Raw genomic sequence first — 21,073 nt, 5'->3', positions numbered from 1 at the left:
ATTACATTGAGGTTGTGATTTTTGGCAGAAATACCACTGAAGTGATATACCTTTCTCTGTGAATAATATCAGGGGGTTCCTGATGTTGCTATGTCTTTTTTTTTTTTTTTTTAATGTTTTTATTGATCATTTTAGAGAGAGAGGAAGGGTGAGGGATAGAAACACTGATGAGAAACATAATTGATCTGCTGCCTCCTACATGCCCCCTACTGGGGACTGAGCCAGAAACTCAGGCATGTGCCCTGACCGGAAATTGAACCAGTGACCTCTTGGTTTCTGGGTTGACACTCAACCTCTGAGCCACATTGGCTGGGCTGTTGCTATGTCTTATTACTGGTGATGTTTACTTTGATCGTTTGAGCAATCTGATTTTTGCAAGGTTTCTTAATTATAAAGTTACTATTTTTCCTTTTTAATTAACATCTTGGAGGTAGTACTTTGCAAATATATAAACATTCTATAGATCCTCAAATTTTCGGTCATTGATTTTAGCATCCAACTTTAGTTAAAATTGCCTACAACAGTTATTACTATGGTGTTCTAATAGAGATTTTTCTGTTATCCTCATTCTTTCTAGATGTGTTCATTGAAATTCTTTTATAAGGAAGAGATGGCCCTTCTCCCCAAATTATTTGTTTAATTATTTGTATCAGAACCCATGAGTATTTATTTTATTCTATGAGATATAAGCCAATGCTATTATTATTTAGTTACTCAAATTGTTTCAGCTTTGGCCATCGTGATATCCTAATTGTAATTTTTAAGAGCTTTTTTTGTTTATTTTTTTAATGCCTTCCACCTGATTTTGTTTTGTTTTGTTTTTCATAGATCCTGTTTTTGTTTTATGGTAGCAAATCTGAAGATGGTAATGATAGTTTATTTTTTAATATTCTCCCTGCATCAATAATCTGTTTTGTTAAAGTTGCTTTTTTCTATTTGTTTATTTGCCATGGTCTCTCTCTTTTAAAAAAAAAAATGATTTCAGAGAGAGAGAGAGAGAAATATCGATATGTCCTTTCATTTATATATGCATTCATTGGTTGATTCTTGTATGTGCTCTGACTGGGGATTGAACCCAAAACCTTGACATATTGGGATGACACTCCTAGCAGGCCAGGGCACCATGGTCTCTCTCTTTGTGTTAGACTTTCCTCAGATCACAGGCTATATCTCTTTTCTTCTCATTTCCAAAAGCGGATTATAAAAGCTGATGGGAATCCCTGAGCCCATCGGAGAGGCTTCAGTCTCTGGTGATCTGACTGAGATGTTTTTTAGTTATTACCTAAAGTCAGCATCTTTAGATCATTCCTTTTGATATGGTCAGACATAGCAAAGAATATTTTCAAATCTCCGGTTTAGGGGAGAAGGTATAGCTGATAATATTCTGGGAATTGAAAGGAGAAGAAGGTTGAACAATATCATCATTTAATATGTATGTACTCCCTTTAGTTTCCTTGTTTCCTAAATCTCTGCCTTCAGCTACCTGCCATTCTTAACACCTGATTTTTTAAATTTTATTACTTTAAAAAATATTTATTGTTGACAGTATTACAGATGTCCCCCATTTTCCCCCCTTTGCCACCCTCCCCACAACCCCTACCTCACCCAGGCCTTCAACACTATTGTCTGTGTCCATGGGTTATGCATATATGTTCTTTGGTTAATCTCTTCCTGTCCCCCACACCCCCAGGCTTATCATAGATCTATAAGTCTGTTCTATGCATCCATGCCTCTGGACCTGTTTTGTTCATCAGTTTATTTTGTTTATTAGATTCCACAGATAAGTGAGATCATGTGATATTTGTCTTTCTTTATTTGGCTTATTTCACTAAGCATAATAATCTCCAGTTCCATCCATGGTTTTGAAAGGTTAAGAGCTCCTTTGTTTTATAGCTGCATAGTATTCCATTGTGTAAATGTCACACAGCTTTTTTCTCTACTCATTTACTGATGGGCACTTGGGCTATTTCTAGATCTTGGCTATTTTAAATAATGCTGCTATGAACATGGGGTTGCATGTATTATTTCTGATTGTTGTTTCTGAATTCTTAGGATTTATTCCTAGAAGTGGGATAACTGGGTCAAATGGCAGTTCCATTTTTAATTTTTTGAAGAAACCCCATACTGTCTCCATAGTGGCTGCATCAATTTACAATCTCAACAGTTTACAGGGTTCCCTTTTTTCCACATCCTCACCAACACTCATTCCTTGTTGTCTTTTTTATAATAGCCGTTCTGACAGGTGTGCATTGAAATCTCACTGTGGTTTTGATTTTCATTTCCCTGATGATTACTGATGTCGAGCATCTTTTCGTGTCTTTTGGCCATCTGTTTATCTTTGGAGAAATGCTATTTAGGACCTCTGTCCATTTATAATTGAATTATTTGTTTTTGATAGTGAAATGTATGAGTTCTTTATATATTTTGTATATTAACCTCTTATCAGATATGTCAGTTATAAATACCTTTTTCCATTCAATTGGTTGCCTTTTCCTTTTGTTGATGGTTTCCTTCATGGTGTAAATGCATTTTAGAAACTGCCAACTTGTTTCCTATAATGGTTGTGCCACTTTAAATTCCCACCAGCATTGTATGAGGATTCTAATTGTTTCACATTCTTGTCAACACTTGGCATGGTTCTCTTTTCAGTTTTAGCTGTTCTGGTAGGTGTGTATTGGTGTCCCATTCTGGTTTTAATTTTTAGTTCCCTAATGACTAATGGTTTTGAGCGTCTTTTATGTGCTTTTAGCTGTGTATTTTCCTTCCTTGGTGAAGAGTCTGTACAGATCTGTTGCTCAGATTTTTAATTAAGTTGTCGTCTTTATGTATGCCAGATACAAGTTTTTTATCCCTCCATTTCTCTTCTCTCATTCTAGGACTCCAACACACATATATTAATTTGCTTGATGTTTCACAGATCCTCTTATTTTCAGTCTTTTTCCCCTTTGGTTTCCTTTGTGTAGTTTCTATTACCCTGTCCTCCTCAAGTTCACTAATCTTTTTTTCTGTAGTGCCAAATTTATCAGTAACTTCATTCGGTGCAATTTTCATTTCAGATATTTTAATTTTCAGCTCTAGAAATTTGATTTTGATTTTTGTTGTTATCTCTCTTTTGTTTTCTTTTTAAAAAAATATATTTTATTGATTTTTGACAGAGAGGAAGGGAGAGGGATAGAGTTAGAAACATCGATGAGAGAGAAACATTGATCAGCTGCCTCCTGCATAGCCCCTACTGGGGATGTGCCCACAATCAAGGTACATACCCTTGACTGGAATTGAATCTGGGACCCTTCAGTCCACAGGCTGACTCTCTATCCACTGAGCCAAACTGATCAGGGCTCTCTTTTGTTTTTTTATATGCTCATGCTTTCCTCTACCTTCTGGAACATATGGAGAATATTTAAAATAGTTGTTTTAAACACCCTTGTTTGCTAATTCTATCATCTGTGTCATTTCTAGGTTTTCCTTTATATTTCTGTTTGCTAAAAGTCATATTTCCTGCTTCTTGGTATGCCTGGTAGCTTTTTTCTTTTTAAAATCAGATTGTAAATTTTACCTTGTTGGATGCTTGACTTTTGTATTTCTTAATCGGTTTGGGGCTTTGTTCTGGGATGCAGGTGATTTAGTTGAAAACAGTTTGATGCTCTAGGCTTGATTTAAAGCTTTGTTAAGTGGGTCCAGAGCATCCTTATTCTAAGGCTAATGTGTCTCCTTTAGGAGACAACTCCCGTGGATTCTCCTAGGTGCCCCAAGCAGTAGGAGGTCTTTCCACTCTGGCTGCTCTGAATACAAATACCCTTAGCACTCTGTGAGATCTGAGAGCTGTTCTGCTTGCTTCTTTTGGGTGGTTTTCCCCTACCTTCCATAGTTTCCTCACTCACACGTGTGGATCAATACTCAGCTAAGCACCCGAGGGGATCCTTGTGCAGATGCCCAGAACTTGCTCCCTGTGCAGCTCTCTCCTTTGTTACTCTACCCTATGCATTCCAAATGTCTTGGCTTCCATCAATTTTGACCTCAGAGGGATAGCCATGCTCTGTTTAGGTTCTACTTCTGCTCTGCCATGGGAAACTCTCTCCAGGTGGTAAACTAAGGCAATCATGGGACTCCTGGATATTTCATACTGTGGGTTATAATTCAACTAGTGTCCTGGTGCACAGATTTGTGCACATGGAAAGTAAATTAATTAGAAGAAATATTTTAATATCACTATTCATGTTTTGCTAATGAAAAGAAAATAGGATTCTACCGAGTCTCCTATCTACCTACTCCAGGACTTCTGTGAGGATCAAATGAGATGAGGTATGGGAAAATGCTTCACAAACATGTGGTTAAACTGTGAAATGTTTGCACCTGGCTATAAAGCAAGTTGTGTTCCTGGCTGAAGAAACTCCAAGGAGGCTAGTCGCTAGGGAGCGGGAGCCGGGTGTTGCTATGTGACGTCATTACCCAGCACCCACAGCCACCATTTCCAGGCTGGGTTGGGCTATGGGCTGCATTTTGAGCCATGGGGTCTTGGCAGCGTTGGCTGTGATTTGGTGGGGTGTTGCTCCGGGGTGGTGGTGGGGCCTGTGTCCCACTTGGGAGAAGCCGAATGTTGGTTTGTCGGCGCCAGGTCCACAGTGCCGTTTATTGTTAAATGGCCAGTGCATGTCATGGCAGCTCCTGCATTGAACATCTTCCCCCTGGTGGTCAGTGCATGTCATAGCTACCAAGTCGGACGGTTGGACGGACACTTAGGCTTTTATATATAGATATTGAACTATTTGAGCTCCCAACCGCGCCCCCCCCCCCCCCCCCCCCCCCCCCCGTCAAGTTGTTACAGCTTTAAACATTGCAGGCTTTTTCAGGACAGGTCCAATATCCCTTTGACAGGCCCCATCTTTTAGTTTTTTGAGCATTTCTTTCTTTCTGGTACTACAAGATGCTCCAGGGTCATCTTTATATTCTCTGTTCTGTCCCTAGAATTAGCCACTTCTCCAAGGATCCCTTGTTCCTTTTATTGAAGAATAGTATAAGACACCAAGATCTGGGCACTGATCTATAAAAGCCAATTTATGGAGTTACTGGAGCCTAGATAAAAACTCACAATAATTTCCTGGTGCTCTACATACTTTAAGATGCAATGGTAATATGCATTAGAATATTTTAAATAACATTATGAAAATGTTAATATTTTAAAATGAGAAGATTGTGCAATTGCAGATGGATGCACTTAATTATAATTTAATTCAACAATAAGGAGGCTTTCCAAACACCGGATACCAATTTTAACCAGTCATGTATTAGGATATGAACAGTGTAGAATTTACATTACAAAATAGACTTTTAAATTAATTGATAATTGAACATTAACAGATTGTATGTAATTTAAAGTAATAAAATTTCTAAATTTTAGTTACATTAAATGAGAGTAATTACAGAAATTATAAAGCAAAGAATGATTCATTTGAAGCAAAAAGATTGACTCCTATACTCCTAAATCATGTGTTTCAAAATTGTTCCACATTTTTCACTTCTCATAATCTTGTTACTGATCTATATTCTTTGATGCTATTAATGATCTCAAGCCCCGTTGTACTATTGTTAGTTAATAATAATTGACTCCACCGTCAAGATGAATTCTAACCTCACAGTAGTTGACTGCCCTGAGTGCCATAGTTCCTGATATAGAGAGCATATCAGGAAAACCAAGCAGGGAGTGACAGATCATTTGCTCATGTTGTCCAGAGCCTGTTTCAATGGATCTGTGTTTAAATATGTTTACCCCCACCCAACTTCTCTTAACTCAGCCTCACCAAATCTCAAATAATGTTTATGGTCCTACTAAGTTCCTTCATTTCAAGGAAGCATACCCAATGATTTCATCACATCATCTTTTTGATATTTCATAGTCATTATAAATAGTATTTTCCCTCTGAATCTTAACTTTAGCCTAATGTAGTACTTTATATCTTTTTTTTATTACACTTAGTTCCTTAGTTATTATTTGTTTTCCTAACAAGTGAAGTTAGTTAAGGTCTATAATTTATAAAATTGTCCTTTTTATAAAATTCTCTATAAGAAGCCTAATTAGCTCATAGGCTTCTTATAGATAATTGAATATATGTTGAATAGTATTCAAATATAGGGCTACTTATGGCTTAAAAGATATGTAGCTCACAGTTTTTGGCAAATAAAACATTGAATTCAATATTTGAGTTAGGAATGATGGTTCCAATCTTTCTATATTCTTTTATTAATCGATTTTTTTTTTTTCTGGAGAAAGAGAGGGAGGAAGGGAAAGACAGAGAGAGAGAGAGAGAGAGAGAGAGAGACCACAAGAGAAACATCAATTAGGAGATTGGTTACCTCTCATAAGCGCCTGGAACAGGGAGGGATCAAACCCTAAACCTAGGAATATGCCTCGACTAGGAGTCGAACCCAAAACCTTTCTGGTGCGTGGGATGGCACCTCAACCAAGCCATAATACCATGTTCTTTTCCCTACAGCATTTACTTTCTAAAATTAAATACTAATTAACCCTTTGAGTGCCAACCAATATCCTAGGAACTATGCTAAAATTGCCAAGGCATTTTTGCTGATTTTACAGCAGTTTAGAAAAAAAATTATGAATTGCAAGTAAATGAAGTTACATATTCAAAAACTTAAGGAAACCTTTACTACATTTGTTTTCATCTTTGACATATATTGTTTGCTGATTGTATTATAAAATACTAGTAGAAAAAAAATTTGAACAAAACATATAATGTTAAAATAGAGGGACACCCTTCTCCAATATCTTCCACAAAATCGTCATCTTCACAGCAAGAATTGACATATTTAGCAATATCATCATCACTAATAAAAGCAGACTTAGAACTGGACGCCATTTTGAAGCTTTAGGGCTACAAGATCTGAGTAAACTTCATAAAATCGTAGTACCTGTAAAAAATTAGGCAGATAAATGCCAGTGGTCAATTTTAGAACTACAAACATTCGGCATCATAAGTAATCTGCACTTAGGTGCCATCTGTCAATAAAGAGTGAACTACTAGCACCTAATAGTGACACTGCAGGAGGAGCGCGATAGCGCTCCAGGCACCGGCACTCTAGGGGTTAAAAAAAAATTTTTTTTTTTTTCACCTTGTTTTAGTTTGCAAGGGCTGCCATAACAAAGTACCACAAACTGGCTGACTTAAAAGAACAAAATATTGCTCTGGCCAGTGTAGGTCAGTTGGGTGGGCATCCTCCCTTGCACCAAGAGGTTGTGGTTCGATTCCCGGTAGGGGCAAATGCCTGGGGAGAGCATGTGGGAGGCAGCCTATCAAAGTCTTGCTCTCACATCAATGTTTGTCTCTCCCTCTTCCTCTCTCTCTCTTAAAAAAAAAAAAAAATCAATAAAAAACCCCTCAATAATAATTAAAAAAGAACAGAAATAGATATTCTCCTGCAGTTCTGGTAGCCTAAGGTCTGAAATTAAGGTGTCAGTAAGGCCATGCACCTCTGAGTTCTAGGGAAGAATCTGTTCCATGCCCTCTTCTAACCTGTGGTGGTTGCCAGTAGTTCCTAGCATCCTTTGGCTTGCAGCTGCATCACTCAGTCTCTGCTTGTGTTGTCACATGCCTTTCTTCCCTGTGTGTCACTGTTTCTCTGCATCCTCCTCTTATAAAGACACCAGTCATATTGTATTTAAGACACACCCTAACCCAGAATGGCCTCATATTAATTTAACTATTTAAATCTGCTAAGATCCTGATTCTATATAAGCTCACATTCTGAGTTTCAGGGCGGACATGAATTTTGGAGAGACATTATTCAACTGAGTACGGCCCCATTTCTGTTATTACACCCTTCCCCCAACCTTTTGCCTTTCTCCTATCTTCCAGAACTTGAGTCAGTTACAAGATAAACAATGAGCTGGTTGTGTTTTACTTGCTTTTGATGACCTTTTACAAATCATTCCTTGGTATGTTTTTCTCAGCATTCATGACTTATAAGAGGATGAATAACTCATGAAGATACATTATTTATTTTAAACATGATCATTAGTTGAGCTTCATATATTTTCTTGGACTTTTTGCTTGTCTTCTTTAATTATCCTGTTCTTTGTGAGCTTGCTTGAACTTCAAAGGTCAGTCAATGCATTTTTCATAACTTTGTTGTTTCATTTTTAATAAGCCTTTCAAAAATGAAAGTATCTCTATCAACTTATTCTTTTCTACTTTTACAACTGGAGATTGTGAGATTGTGTGGCTTTATTTTTTTGATGCAGATTTTAAAAATATATATTTCATTGATTTTTACAGAGAGGAAGGGAGAGGAATAGAGAGTTAGAAACATCAATGAGAAAGAAACATTGATCAGCTGCCTCCTGCACGTCCCATACTGAGGATCAAGCCTGCAACCAAGGTACATGCCCTTGACTGGAATCGAACCTGGGACCCTTCAGTCTGTGAGCCAACACTCTATCCACTGAGCCAAAACAGTTAGGGCTGATGCAGATATTTATGGTTACCTGACAATGGCTTCAAACAGTGAAATCCAGTGAGAAATAAATATGAGATGTATACAATATTATATCATAATAATGGCAATGCTATCCTTGCATCAAAGCAAAAAGCAAACAATTGGAAATGCTTCTTACTACTCTCCCCATTGTTTTAGGCAAAAACAGTCTCTTTAGGTAAAGCAAATGAAATACTTGGGAAAATTAAACAAACAAAAATAACCATAACTAGTGTGGACAATGGACTATAGGGGAGTAAGTACAGATACAGTTAGGAATCCATTGGCATAATACCGTACCACAGAGTGACAGGAAGCACCAGAGCACCAGCTCTGCCGGAGCACAGGAAGTGTCTCCAGATCCTATCCACCGGGAAAAGGATGTCCAAAGACTAGCGATCCCTAACCAATCATTTGGTCCCCGCCTCCCTTGAGATGGAACAAGAAAGGGGATGTAGAAAAATGGAACCTCCAATATTCCTGAATGGGAGAGAGGAAGAAACACTTCCCACATCTTATTTATCTGTAAGGTCTGTCATTTCTATCTCCAAAACATATCTTAAATCTCTCCTGTCTCCACTTCTGTTGTTTTTACCTTAGATCAAATCCCTTTCTTTTTCCATTTGGATTGTTGCCTTAGCTGCCTCAAATCCTGAGGAAACAATGTACAAAGTCCTGTGTAGTCCCCAAGTCTATTGGAGCCTCCAAATTCAGGGTCTTGACATCATATGCAGTTTAGGCGATATGTTGCTTCTTATGGTAGGACAGTGTATATAGGAATGTGTTTTGGCAACTCTCTTAGGAAGCCATCTCTGACTTTCTGTCTTAGTGAACTTGGGCTGCTATACAAATCCCATAGACTGGGTGGCTTAAAGAATAAATGTTCATTTCTCACAGTTCTACAGGTTGGGAAGTCCAAGATCAAGCTCTGGCCTGCTTCTTGGTTTGCAGATGGTTGTCTTCTCATATCCTCACATGTCTCTTAAGGGCTCTAATACTATTTATGAGGGCTCCACCCTCATGCCTTAATTACCTTCCCAAAGCCCATCACATTGGGGTTTAGGATTTCAATATGAATTTCAGAGCGACACATTTAGTCCATAACACCCTCAAAGGCTGAGACTAGAATTCCTCTGTGCTACCAAAGACACAATTCCTGTTGCCATACAGCAGTTCTGCATTATAATAGCCTGTTTTGTTGTTGTTGTTATTGTTGTTGTTGTTTTGTCTTTCCAGTTGTAAGCTACTTGAGAGTCAGGGTTGTCTTGTTTATAGCTATGTCCCTAGTATACAGCATATTACATGATATACAGTTGTCTGATGGCTAACAATATAATAATCACTATATGTTAGAGGGACCCTTGTTGCCTCTTTTCAGAATTTACTAATGGTCTGGAAAACATAAAACAAGTTGATCAATTTTATAGATGCTATAGAATAGGACAAAATCAAAATTCAAGAATTCAAAGGTTCAAAAAAAGATTTCGACAGGCTATCAGAACAGGGTGAAACCAACAAGGTAAAGCTCTAGATAGCCCAGCCAGGTATGGCTCAGCAGTTGAGCGTCAATCCAGGAACCAGGAGGTCACCGGTTCAATTCCCAGTTAGGGCACATGCCCGGGTTGTGGGCTCAATCCCCAGTGTGGGGTGTGCAGGAGGCAGCCAATCAATGATTCTCTCTTATCATTGATGTTTCTATCTCTCTTTCTCCCTTCCTCTCTGAAATCAATAAAAAAGATATATTTAAAAAAATAAAGCTCTAGAGAGAAATTTAAAGTTCTACTTTTACGTTCATGTGTGTAATAGTTCTCAAAGTGTGGTCCTGATCAATATTGGGGAAATATAATTAAAAAATAAAATTCCCTATCAACCTGAAAAAACTTCTCCATAAAGATAGATGAAAGAAAAACAGTTTTATTATGGAATAAACACTAAACCAGAATGTGATGTAGAACACAGGAAAGGCACAAGAGATAGCAAATTCAGAAAGAAATTTCACCTATTTAGCCAAGCCATTAAAACCCATTATATCTATAGTCTCAAGATAAATAATCCTCAAGAGGACTCATTGCCTTCATATAAAGGAAAAACGAATTTCTCACATCTGTATGACAAAAGGCATGTTTGCAATTTGGAGCCGGGGGACCTGCTGAAGTTAGGCTTCTGTACTCCCAGGAAACTGGAGATAGGGGTGCTATTTTCCTTGATGATTACATTTCAAAGTGATGGCTCCAAATCCCATTTTAAAGAGAAATTCCTGGACTATAGAAAAGGCAAGAGGCTTATTTTGCCTTTTAAGAGGTTTGCATACATTTCAAAAGGTAGAGAAAGAGCCTATACTGACAAGTTTTTTAAAGTAAGTGCTCTCTTTCTGGTCTTTGCACTAGGGAGAATTAAATATTTCTCTAATGTCTAATCTTTTTACTCTTACACCAAGAGCATCAGCATCACCTAGGAACTTTAGTCATAAATGCAAATTCTCAGATCCCAGCCCAAATGTGGTAGATCAAAAACTCTGGAGGTAAGGTGTGGCAAACTGTGTTATGGTTTTTTGTTTTGTTTTTTTTAATCCTCACTCTAGGATATGTTTCTTGATTTTAGAGGAAGAGAAACATTAATGTAAGAGAGAAATATCAATCGGTTGCCTCTGGTATGCACCTGAGCTGGGGATCAAACCTGCAATGGAGGTATGTGCTCTGACAGGGAATTGAACCTGCAACCTTGTTGGTATATGGAACAATGCTCCAACCAACTGAGCAACCTGACCAGGGCAATCTGTTTTTTAATAAGCCCCTCAGGTGATGCTGATGCTCCCTAAAGCTAGAGAATCATTGTAGAGAACTGTTGAGAGCAGGCCACTTAAAAGGATCTGGGGAAGATGAAGGATTTTATTTTACTTGAATTAATAGTTATCTGCAGTTTGCATTGTATGGTAGCTACCTGCTTTGTTAGGACATTGCCTTCAATTAATTGGCAAGAAGTTAAGATGTCCAAAATTAAGATGTCCAAAATAAAGATATTTGATAAATCTTAGTTTAGCGAAGGCAGTAAAATTTTAACAAGTTGCATCACAGAGGGAAATGAAAAAAGCATTGTAACAAATTATGCTTATCTGGTTCTACAGTGAGTGCATTCCCTAATTTTAAATATATAAAGAGTTGCCTTTCTAGCAAATCACAAAATGCCCAAATCAGGTAAAGCCATACAAGCCAAAGTCAAGAGGAACGAGAAAAGTGTACTTTTTTTCCCACATGTACCCCTTCTTAAGTTCACCTGCCTCTCTTCTGGGACTAATCTATCCTTTATCAGTGCCCCTCAATTTTGCACTTAAATTGGAATCACTTGAGGATAAAAAGATACTCTCAGGGGAGACTCTGATAGCAGCGAGTGAGGAAGGAACAGTGAATTCTTTGGGTACATCGTTCACACAAGCAGTCCAGGCACTGAGCCCTGATCTTCTTTCTGGGCACAGGTCACAGCATGTGGCGGACCTCAAATAGAAGAGCTTCAGAGCCCCAGTTGAAATTCTAGGCACCAACACTGCGATGGGTCATCTGGAGCAGTCTGGAACATCCTCATTTAAGGAATCTGCTTTGAGGAAACAGTTTTTTGTACCTCAGATTTGACCCACAACTGAAAGACAGCTCTCGAACAAATTGGTTTCTGTGGCCATTGAGACAAACAGCATTCATGATGCCAAGTCTTCTTGAGGAAGTCTACCTAAAGCAAGGCCAGTGGCATTTGATTTCGTAGGAGCTCTGGATATTCCTGTGACTGACTTTCCTACATGCACCCTTGGGCTGTGGGCCTGCCTCTGTCCATTGGTCCCATCATGGATGTCCTGCAGGTCAGCCAGAAGAACCTGGACATGATGATTAAAGCCATGTAAATGGAAAACCTGGAATTGAAAAGCAAGTATGAGGAGCTCCACCTGAAATACCTGGAGATGAGAAAAATTATGGGTGGATTTTTAGGGACTGTACCCCAGGAGAGGGAGGAGGCTCAGAAACTAAAGTTGACTGCCAAAGCTGAAATATAGGTCTGAAAGGAAAAGGTCAACTTACTACAGATATGAACTCCATGAACACATCTCTCTCTGGCCTTTTCAAGGGATATGAGAAGCAGAAAGAGGTGACTAAAGGCAATTCCAAGAATAAAGAATCACTGAATTATGAATGCAAACGGAAGGCCAAAGATGCGAGAATTATAGGCCCACACAGAAGAGAAACTCAATGTAGCAGATGAGGAAATTGCTCAAGTTCATAGGAAAGTTCAAGTGGCCTGTGGCCATCTAGGTGATCCTAACAAAGGGCCAGATGAGGAACCATTCCCTGGAGATCATTTGGCAGAAGACCAAAGACTACAACAAACTGATCATAACCTGTTATGACCTGATTTCAGAGGTGGAAAAATATGATGTGGAAGTCATTGACCAGTGACCCTTCTCTCCTGGCTACTTTCTGTGTAACTGTCTGTAAGCAAGCCTCCTGTACTTTATTTTTTCCCCCCTTTTGGTGGAGATCTAAGTGATCCTCAATAATAAGAGATAGCTACAAAAAATTAAGTGATTTTTTGACTTTATAGTTACATTTTTAAAAAATATATTTTATTGATTTTTTACAGAGAGGAATAGAAAGTTAGAACCATCGATGAGAGAGAAACATCATGAGAGAAACATCAATCAGTTGCGTCCTGCACACCTCCTACTGGGGATGTGCCCGAAACCAAGGTACATGCTCTTGACCAGAATGGAACCTGGGACTCTTCAGTCCATAGGCCGACGCTCTATCCACTGAGCCAAACTGGTTAGGGCTAGAGTTATATTTTTGATGCTCTTTTTGACTTATTAAATGTTGATACTTATCTTTCATTAGAAAATTTTTGTATGCTATCAAATATGTGCTCTTGTGAGGGTTACTGAAAAAAAAAATTTTTTTTGGTGCTATATCCTGTAACTTTTTAAAAACTCATCCAAGGAGTGAGGATATTTTTTCCACTGATTTTTAGAGAGTGGGAGAGAGGGGAGAGAGACAGACACAGTGATTGGTTGCCCCCCACAGGAGCCCTGACTGGGGCAGAGATCAGACCTGCAACCCAGGCATGTGCCTTTACTGAGAATGAGAATAGAACCAGCAACCCTCCTGTAAGCAGGCCAACTGTCTAACCACTGAGCGCACAGGTCAGGACTGTAAATTTTTGTTACTATGGGAAAACATTGCTTTGAAATTAACAGCAATACACCCAAGATTCAGTTTATTTTGTTAGTACCTCATATATATATATGAAGTCTCCTTATGAATTCTTGTAATGCTAACCAGCAATGATAAAATAATTGCTATAATCTGTCATTAATCACATCTTGCAAAAATATAATTAGAGGTTTTTCCTATGCTCCTCGGGTATATAAATTGTCCACGAAGGTGGCAGTGATGAGTTTTTCTGAATATGAAGATGTCTAACCAAAAACTCAAGAAGACACTTCAGTGAAACTATATTCATTACCAGAATAACAAAATCTACGGACTTTCAAGGAAAGGCAGTTATAGATTTTCCTCCTTCAGGGTTTAAAGAACCGCTTTGTTTAATAGGAAGATTCAGATCCTCCTTTCTTCTTTCTTTGGCCTCATAAGAGAATCACAGAATTTTGAAACAAATGATCAAACAATGCCTTTAATTACAGAAGAAAAACTGAGGCCAAAAAGCAAAGTAATTTACAAGAAATGAGGAAGCTAAATCATTTAATAAAAAAGAATGAAGCCAAGTGCATACAGTTCAAACAATGCACCATTCCCATTTTTTTTTTTTTTTTACCGTTATATGCATTTTAAAATATAACATCTTCGCCTGATTTGGCAGCAAACATAAAAACTGTTCAGGTGGGTTTTCTGTCTCCTCTGTAAGCTGCATGTGTTTAACCCTTTGCACTCCGCTGTCCCCTCTCAGGGGACATCGGAATTCTAGCATATCACTCGGATGTCCCCTCTCAGGGGACATTGCAGTTTATTAGTGATTACGGGGAATTGAGTTATTTCAACGCAACTTTTTGAGACATGCATGTTTCCCTGAAGTTTTATCTTGAAATGGCACAAGAAATTAAATCAAAATATCGTAAAATTACTAAGATAAATACAAGAAATGTCAGCGGGTTTTGTGTCGGATTAAACAATAAACTACATATTCCCGATGTGGGACAAAGAAAACGGGACTGCATTGTGTGTTCTAACAGGAAAACACCTGGTGGCAGGCGTCAAACCACTTATTACTGTCAAACATGCACTAATCAGCCTGCAATGCATATTGGGGAGTGTTACAAAACTTATCATACTGTACAAAATTATAAACAATATTGTTTTTTTTGCAAATATACATTCCTCAATGTCACCCAATTCATATAAGTCCAGTATCATTATAATACGTTACTTGGTTCCAAAATTATACTAAATAATACGAGGGTCTGTAAATGCACGTTTCCGCCGCAAAGTAGCGTCGAGTAGCTGGTAGCCAATGTCCAGAATGGTTCGGAGTGCAAAGGGTTAAACTATGGGGCAAAGAAAAAAAAGGCCACCGAAAAATCAAATATGCCATTCTTTATACACAAAAGCATTATTTTACCAGACATCAGAACATGCACTTCCAATTTTTTCTCAGAACATAATTGTTTCTGAGGACATATATTTTGTCTTGGTGTTACTAAGTACAGTACTAGGCATACAGTAATGTAAGCTGTATTTAAATTTTAAAAGTACTTTTTCCGTGTAGTGTCCAGTGCCTGGATTTCTCTAAAAGGCACTATCTTTGAGACTCTTGTGTTTTCAGAACAGAAATGAAGGATGTGAAAAATTGATTCTTCGGGTAGAAATGTCAAAATTTGGCTGCCAGGCCCTAGCTGGTTTGGCTCAGCGGATAGAGCGTTGGCCTGTGGACTGAAGGGTCCCGGGTTCGATTCTGGTCAAGGACACATGCCCTCTTTTCGGGGCTCCATCCCCACCGTGGGACTTACAGGAGGCAGCCGATGGCTGAGTCCCTCTCATCCTTGATGCTTCTACATCTCTCTCCCTCTCCCTTCCTCTCTGAAATCAATGAAAGGTTTTAAAAAATTGGCTGCCAGGAACAGTAATCATGAAAGCTATTTCTGGGCCCGAGGATCCACATCAGTGTCCACAGGGGTTGTGGCAACCTCGGGCACTTTCTAGGGTGGCTCTGATTGGATGGCGGTCAGCAACAGTCTTCAGAGTTGGCAGGGCCGTGGTCCTGGGTGGCCCATTAACTTCTGACAGGTTCTCAGCAAGCGGAGTGCGAAGCAGAGCGGGTGGCAAGCACAGGCAGCAGCCGCCTTTCTAGCAGGGCTGGGGGCCCTGGAGCGGGGCTGGAGGGCTCTTTCCGAACCAAAGCCACGCAGGGCCGGTGGCTTCCCGCCCATCCCTGCCCCAGTGCGTCCACGAAGCCCCCCGAGTGAGCTCGGATGGGGCTCGCCCTCCGGATAAAAATGCCACCCTTAGGCTGTCGCTGGAGGCTCTGGCCTCCAAGAACCTCATGTACCAAACGGCTTGCAGCAAAAACTAGGGAAGGCGGGCGGAGTCGCCTCCAAACGTTTCGGGAAAAGCCGGGAAAAGCCGCGGTGCAAGCCGGCGGAGGCACCCGGGCAGCAGGTGGGCCTTCGCAAGGTACCCGCCGCACCTGCTCCGCGAGCTCGTGGCTCTCCCTGCGCAGGGCGTGCTTCTGGGTCGGGAGGTCCTGCGGCCGGACCGCCAGCGCGTCCATCCCGCCGCCGCGCGCCCCGCTGCCCTCGGGCTCCGTCCCTCCCGCGGCGACGGCGCGGTCTCCGCAGACCAGGCCGGGCCTCGGTCCGAGCACGGCGGGCAGGGTCGCCGGGACTATGGGCCGGAGAAGCGACAGCCAACAGGCCGGAAGCGGCGGAGGAAGAGGCAGGAGTCAGAGGCAGCCGCCGCGGCACCCAGCAGCGAGCTGGGCGGAGGAATCTGATTGCGTGGCAGCGCTCACGGACTTCCGGCGCCGGCGCGGGGCGGGGCGGGGCGGGGCCTCCTGCTGCCGCGAGCGCGGGGCGGGCCCGCAGGTGCTTAAAGTGAACGCTGCGCTTCCCTCCGCTCCCCTCCGAGGTCCGGGTAGGCCAACTGTTTGTGTTCCATATTCTGACCCCTCACACATTATGCCCAGGTCCTCACGGCTGCGAAGAGGCAGTTCTAATGAAGTGCTCAGCGCCTCCAGAGTTGACTATCCCTTGGGCTTCCCGCCTGACAGCACGCTGGTGCCGTATAGAACAGAGGTTCTCAACCTGTGGGTCGCGACCCCTTTGGTGGTCGAACGACCCTTTCACAGGGGTCGCCTAAGACCATCCTGCATATCAGATATTTACATGACGATTCATAACAGTAGCAACATTACAGTTATGAAGTAGCAACGAAAATAATTTTATGGTTGGGTCACAACGTGAGGAATTGTATTTAAAGGGCCAGAAGGTTGAGAACCACTGGTATAGAATCTTAGCAACGCCTCCTCTCAGCGCCCCCCACCCCGCCCTCCTCCAAAGCCCGTGTGTGTTTGTTTGTTTCCTGAAGACAAAAGTCAGCTCTGACCGTATATACACTTACGGGGGCTACAGTGTTGGTGGGACAGTGGGAGAATGCTTCTTGAGTACCAGGTCTTTGAAGAGGAACTTAACATTTCAGGTGGGGGGCAGTTTGTAGCTAGGAGAGGACCAGGTCTACATTAATGCCACTGATGTTTGTACTGACGAAGGGAACAGATAACATCTGGTTCAGTTCAGCACCGTTTACAGAGATGGCATCGAGTCTGTAGATCACTTTGGATAGTCACCTTAACAATAGTATGCCTTCAGATCCAGAACGAGGGGCAGCATTCCATTTATGTGGGTCTTTAATTTCTTTCAGCAATGTTTTGTAGTTTTCAGTGTGCTGTGTGCTTGCTTAAACTTATTCCTAAGTATTTTGTGGTTTAGAATGCTTTCTCTTTAAATTTTTTTTGGCTTGTTGATTGCTGGTATACAGAAATACAATTGATTCCTGTACCCTCCAACTTTGCTAAATTGATTAGCTATAATATATAATAATATATATATTATATATGTATATATATATATACATATATATATATAATTTGTGTGTGTGTATATTCTTTGGAGTTTTCTATATATAAGATCATGTCATCTGCAAGTACACATAGCTTTACTTCTTTTTTTTTGTTCACTATTACAGATACCCAACATTTTCCCCCACTTTGTCCACCTCCACCTAGTCCCCCACCCCCCACCCCATTACCGTGGCCTTCATTACACTGTGTCTGTGTCCATAGGCTATGCATTTATGTTCTTTGGCTAATCTCTCCAACTTCCTTTATCCAGTCGCCCCCACCAACCTCCCCTCTGAGATCTGTCAGTCTGTTCCATGTGTCCATGCCTCTGATTCTATTTTGTTCATCAGTTTATTTTGTTTATTAGATTCTGCATGTAAGTGAGATCATATGGTATTTGTCTTCCTCTGACTGGCTTATTTTGCTTAGCATAATAATCTCTGGGTCCATCATGCTGTCACAAAGGGTAAGAGTTACTTATTTTTTTACAGCTGAGTAGTATTCCACTGTGTAAATGACCACAGCTTTTATATCCACTCATCTACTGATGGATACTTGGACTGTTTCCAGATCTTGGCTATTGTAAATGATGCTGCTATGAGCATAGGGGTGCATATATTCTTTCTGATGGGTGTTTCAGGATTTTTACGATATAGTCCAAGAAGTGGGATTTCTGGATAAAAAGGCAATTCCTACAAAAGAATGAAACTAGAAATCAACCACAATAAAAATCTCAAAGACATTCAAACACTTGGAGGCTAAATAGCATGTTAGTAAACAATAAATGGGTTACCAATGAGATCAAGGAAGTAATAAAAAAAACTTCCTGGAAACAAATGAAAATAAACACACAACAAGCCAAAATCTCTGGGACCCAATGAAAGCAGTCCTGAGAGGGAAGTTCAAGAAGCAAGAAAAATCTCAAGTAAACAATCTGACCCTATACCTAAAAGAACTAGAAAAAGAATAATAGGAAAAGCCCAGAGTAAGTAGAAGGAAGGAAATAATAAAGCTCAGAACAGAAATAAATGACATAGAAATTTAAAAAAAATACAAAAATCAATGAAACCAAGAGCTAGCTCTTTGAAAAAATAAACAAGGTTGATGAACCTTTAACTAGACTCATTAAGAAGCAAAGAGAGAGGAACCAAATAAACAAAATCAGAAATGAAAGAGAAGTAATGATTGACATCACAGAAATATAAAGGATTGTAAGAAGATATTAAAACAACTATATGCCAACAAATTGGAAAACATGGGTGAAATTGACAAATTCCTAGAAACATACAACCTTCCAAAACTGAATCAAAATCTGAATAGATTGATAACAACTAATGACATGGAAGCACTAATAAAAAAAACTCCCAGCAAGCAAAAGTCCCGGATTGGATGTCTTCACAGGTGAGTTTAACGAAACATTCAAAGAAGAACTAACACCTATTCCAAAAAATTCAAGACGAGGGAAGACTTCAAGCTCTTTTTATGAGGCCAGCATTTTCCTATTTCTAAAACCAGATAAAGACACTACAAAGAAAGAATATTACAAGCCAATATCCCTAATGTACATAGATGCTAAAACCCTCAACAAAATATTAGCAAAATCAGTCCAGCAAAACATTTAAAAGAGCATATACCATGATCAAGTGAGATTTATTCTGGGTTGCAAAGTTGGTACAATATTTGCAAATCAGTAAATGTGATATATCACATAAACAAAATCAATGATAAAAATCACATTATCATATCAATAGATGCAGAAAAAGCACTCGATAAAAAGCCAGCACCCCCATTTATGATAAAAACTCTTAGCAAAGTGGGAATAGAGGGATCATACCTCAACATAAAAAAAGGCTGTATATGAAAAACCTACGCCAACATCAGATTCAATGAGCAAAAACTAAAAGTGTTTCCCTTAAGATCAGGAATGTGACAGGGATGTCCTCTTTCACCACTCTTATTCAACATAGTACTGGAAGTTCTAGCCATAGTGATCAGACAATAAGAAGAAATAAAAGGCAAGCTAATTGGAAAGGAGGAAGTAAAACTCATTATTTGCAGATGACATGATATTGTCCATAGAAAACCCTAAAGACTTCAAGAAACTACTAGATCTAATGAATTCTGCAAAATAACAGGATACACAATCAATATCCAAAAACTAGTGGCATTTTTATACACCAATAATGATCAGAAAAGGTAACTAAAAAAACAATCCCATTTACTATTGCAACAATAACAGAAAAGTAAGGTACCTTGGAATAAATTTAACCAAAGAGGTAAAAGACCTGTACTTGAAAAACTACAGGACATTGAAGAAAGAAATTGAGTAAGATACAAATAAGTGGAAGCATATACTGTGTTCATGGATTGGAAGAATTAACATAATTAAAATGTCCATACTACCCAAAGCAGTCTATAGATTCGAAACAATTCTTATTAAAATACCAATGGCTTATTTCACAGAACTGGAACAAGGATTCCAAAAATTTATATAAAACCCCCAAAGACCCTGAATAGCCTCAGTAATCTTGAGAAAGAAGAACAAAGTTGGAGGGAATCATAATACCAAACCACATTTTTAGGGTTAATATTTGACAAAGGAGGCAAGAGCATAGAATGGAATAAAGACAGTCTAATCAATAAATGGTGGGAAAATTGGACAGATCCATGCAAAAAAATGAAACTAGACCACCAATTGCACCACACACAAGAATACACTCAAAATGGATAAAGGACTTAAATTTAAGTTGTGAAACCATAAAAATCCTAGAAGAAAACAGGCAGTAAAATCTCAGACATCTATTGTAATATTTTTGCTGGTATATTTCCTAGGGCAAGGAAAACAAAGGAAAAATAAACAAATGGGACTACATCAAACTAAAAAGCTTCTGCACAGCAAAACAAACAAATAAACCATCAACAAAATGAAAAGAGAACCCACTGTATGGGAGAACATATTCATCAATGATATATCGGATAAGGGATTAATATTCAGATTTTAAAGGACTTATTAAAGTCAACACCAAAAAAAAAAAAAAAAAAAAAACCCACACCAAATAATCAAATTAAAAAATGGGCAAAGGACCTGAATAAACACTTCTCCAAAGAGGACATATTGATGGCCAATATACATGAAAAAAAAAATGCTCAATGGCACTAATCATCAGAGAGATGCAAATTAAAACCACAATGAGATATCACCACACACCTCCCCGAATGGCTACCATTAATAAATCAACAAACAACAGGTGTTCTTTTGCTTTATATAAAATTTAAATGTAATTCCCATGTAGCAATAAAGTCCACATCTTTGGATAATCTACTACTTGATTATGAGGGCCAAGAAGCCATTTTCAATGCTTAAAATAGTGAGCCATATTATGTCTTAAAAGTGCATATGTGGCCCTGGCTGGGTGGGTCAGGTATTTGGAGTGTTCCCCTGTGCACCAAAAGGTTTCAAGTTAGATTCCCAGTCAGG

The 21,073-nt window shown here is 39.4% G+C and overlaps 1 protein-coding gene across 1 annotated transcript in view; it reads left to right on the top strand.

Annotated features, from left to right (window-relative positions):
• The first annotated feature begins 16,546 nt into the window (after positions 1-16,546).
• AKAIN1 (A-kinase anchor inhibitor 1) overlaps positions 16,547-21,073 on the top strand; it is a 41,559-nt gene continuing 37,032 nt past the window's right edge. Inside the window, exon 1 of the transcript XR_011472180.1 lies at positions 16,547-16,610. The gene's annotated coding sequence lies outside the window, so the exon portion shown is untranslated. The remainder of the gene's footprint in view (positions 16,611-21,073) is intronic.

The sequence above is a fragment of the Myotis yumanensis genome, unplaced genomic scaffold (assembly GCF_028538775.1).
Source record: "Myotis yumanensis isolate MYYU_CA2020_CCGP unplaced genomic scaffold, mMyoYum1.0.hap1 SCAF_7, whole genome shotgun sequence".
Lineage (NCBI taxonomy): Eukaryota > Metazoa > Chordata > Mammalia > Chiroptera > Vespertilionidae > Myotis > Myotis yumanensis.
This window is presented reverse-complemented; position numbering and strand designations above follow the sequence as displayed.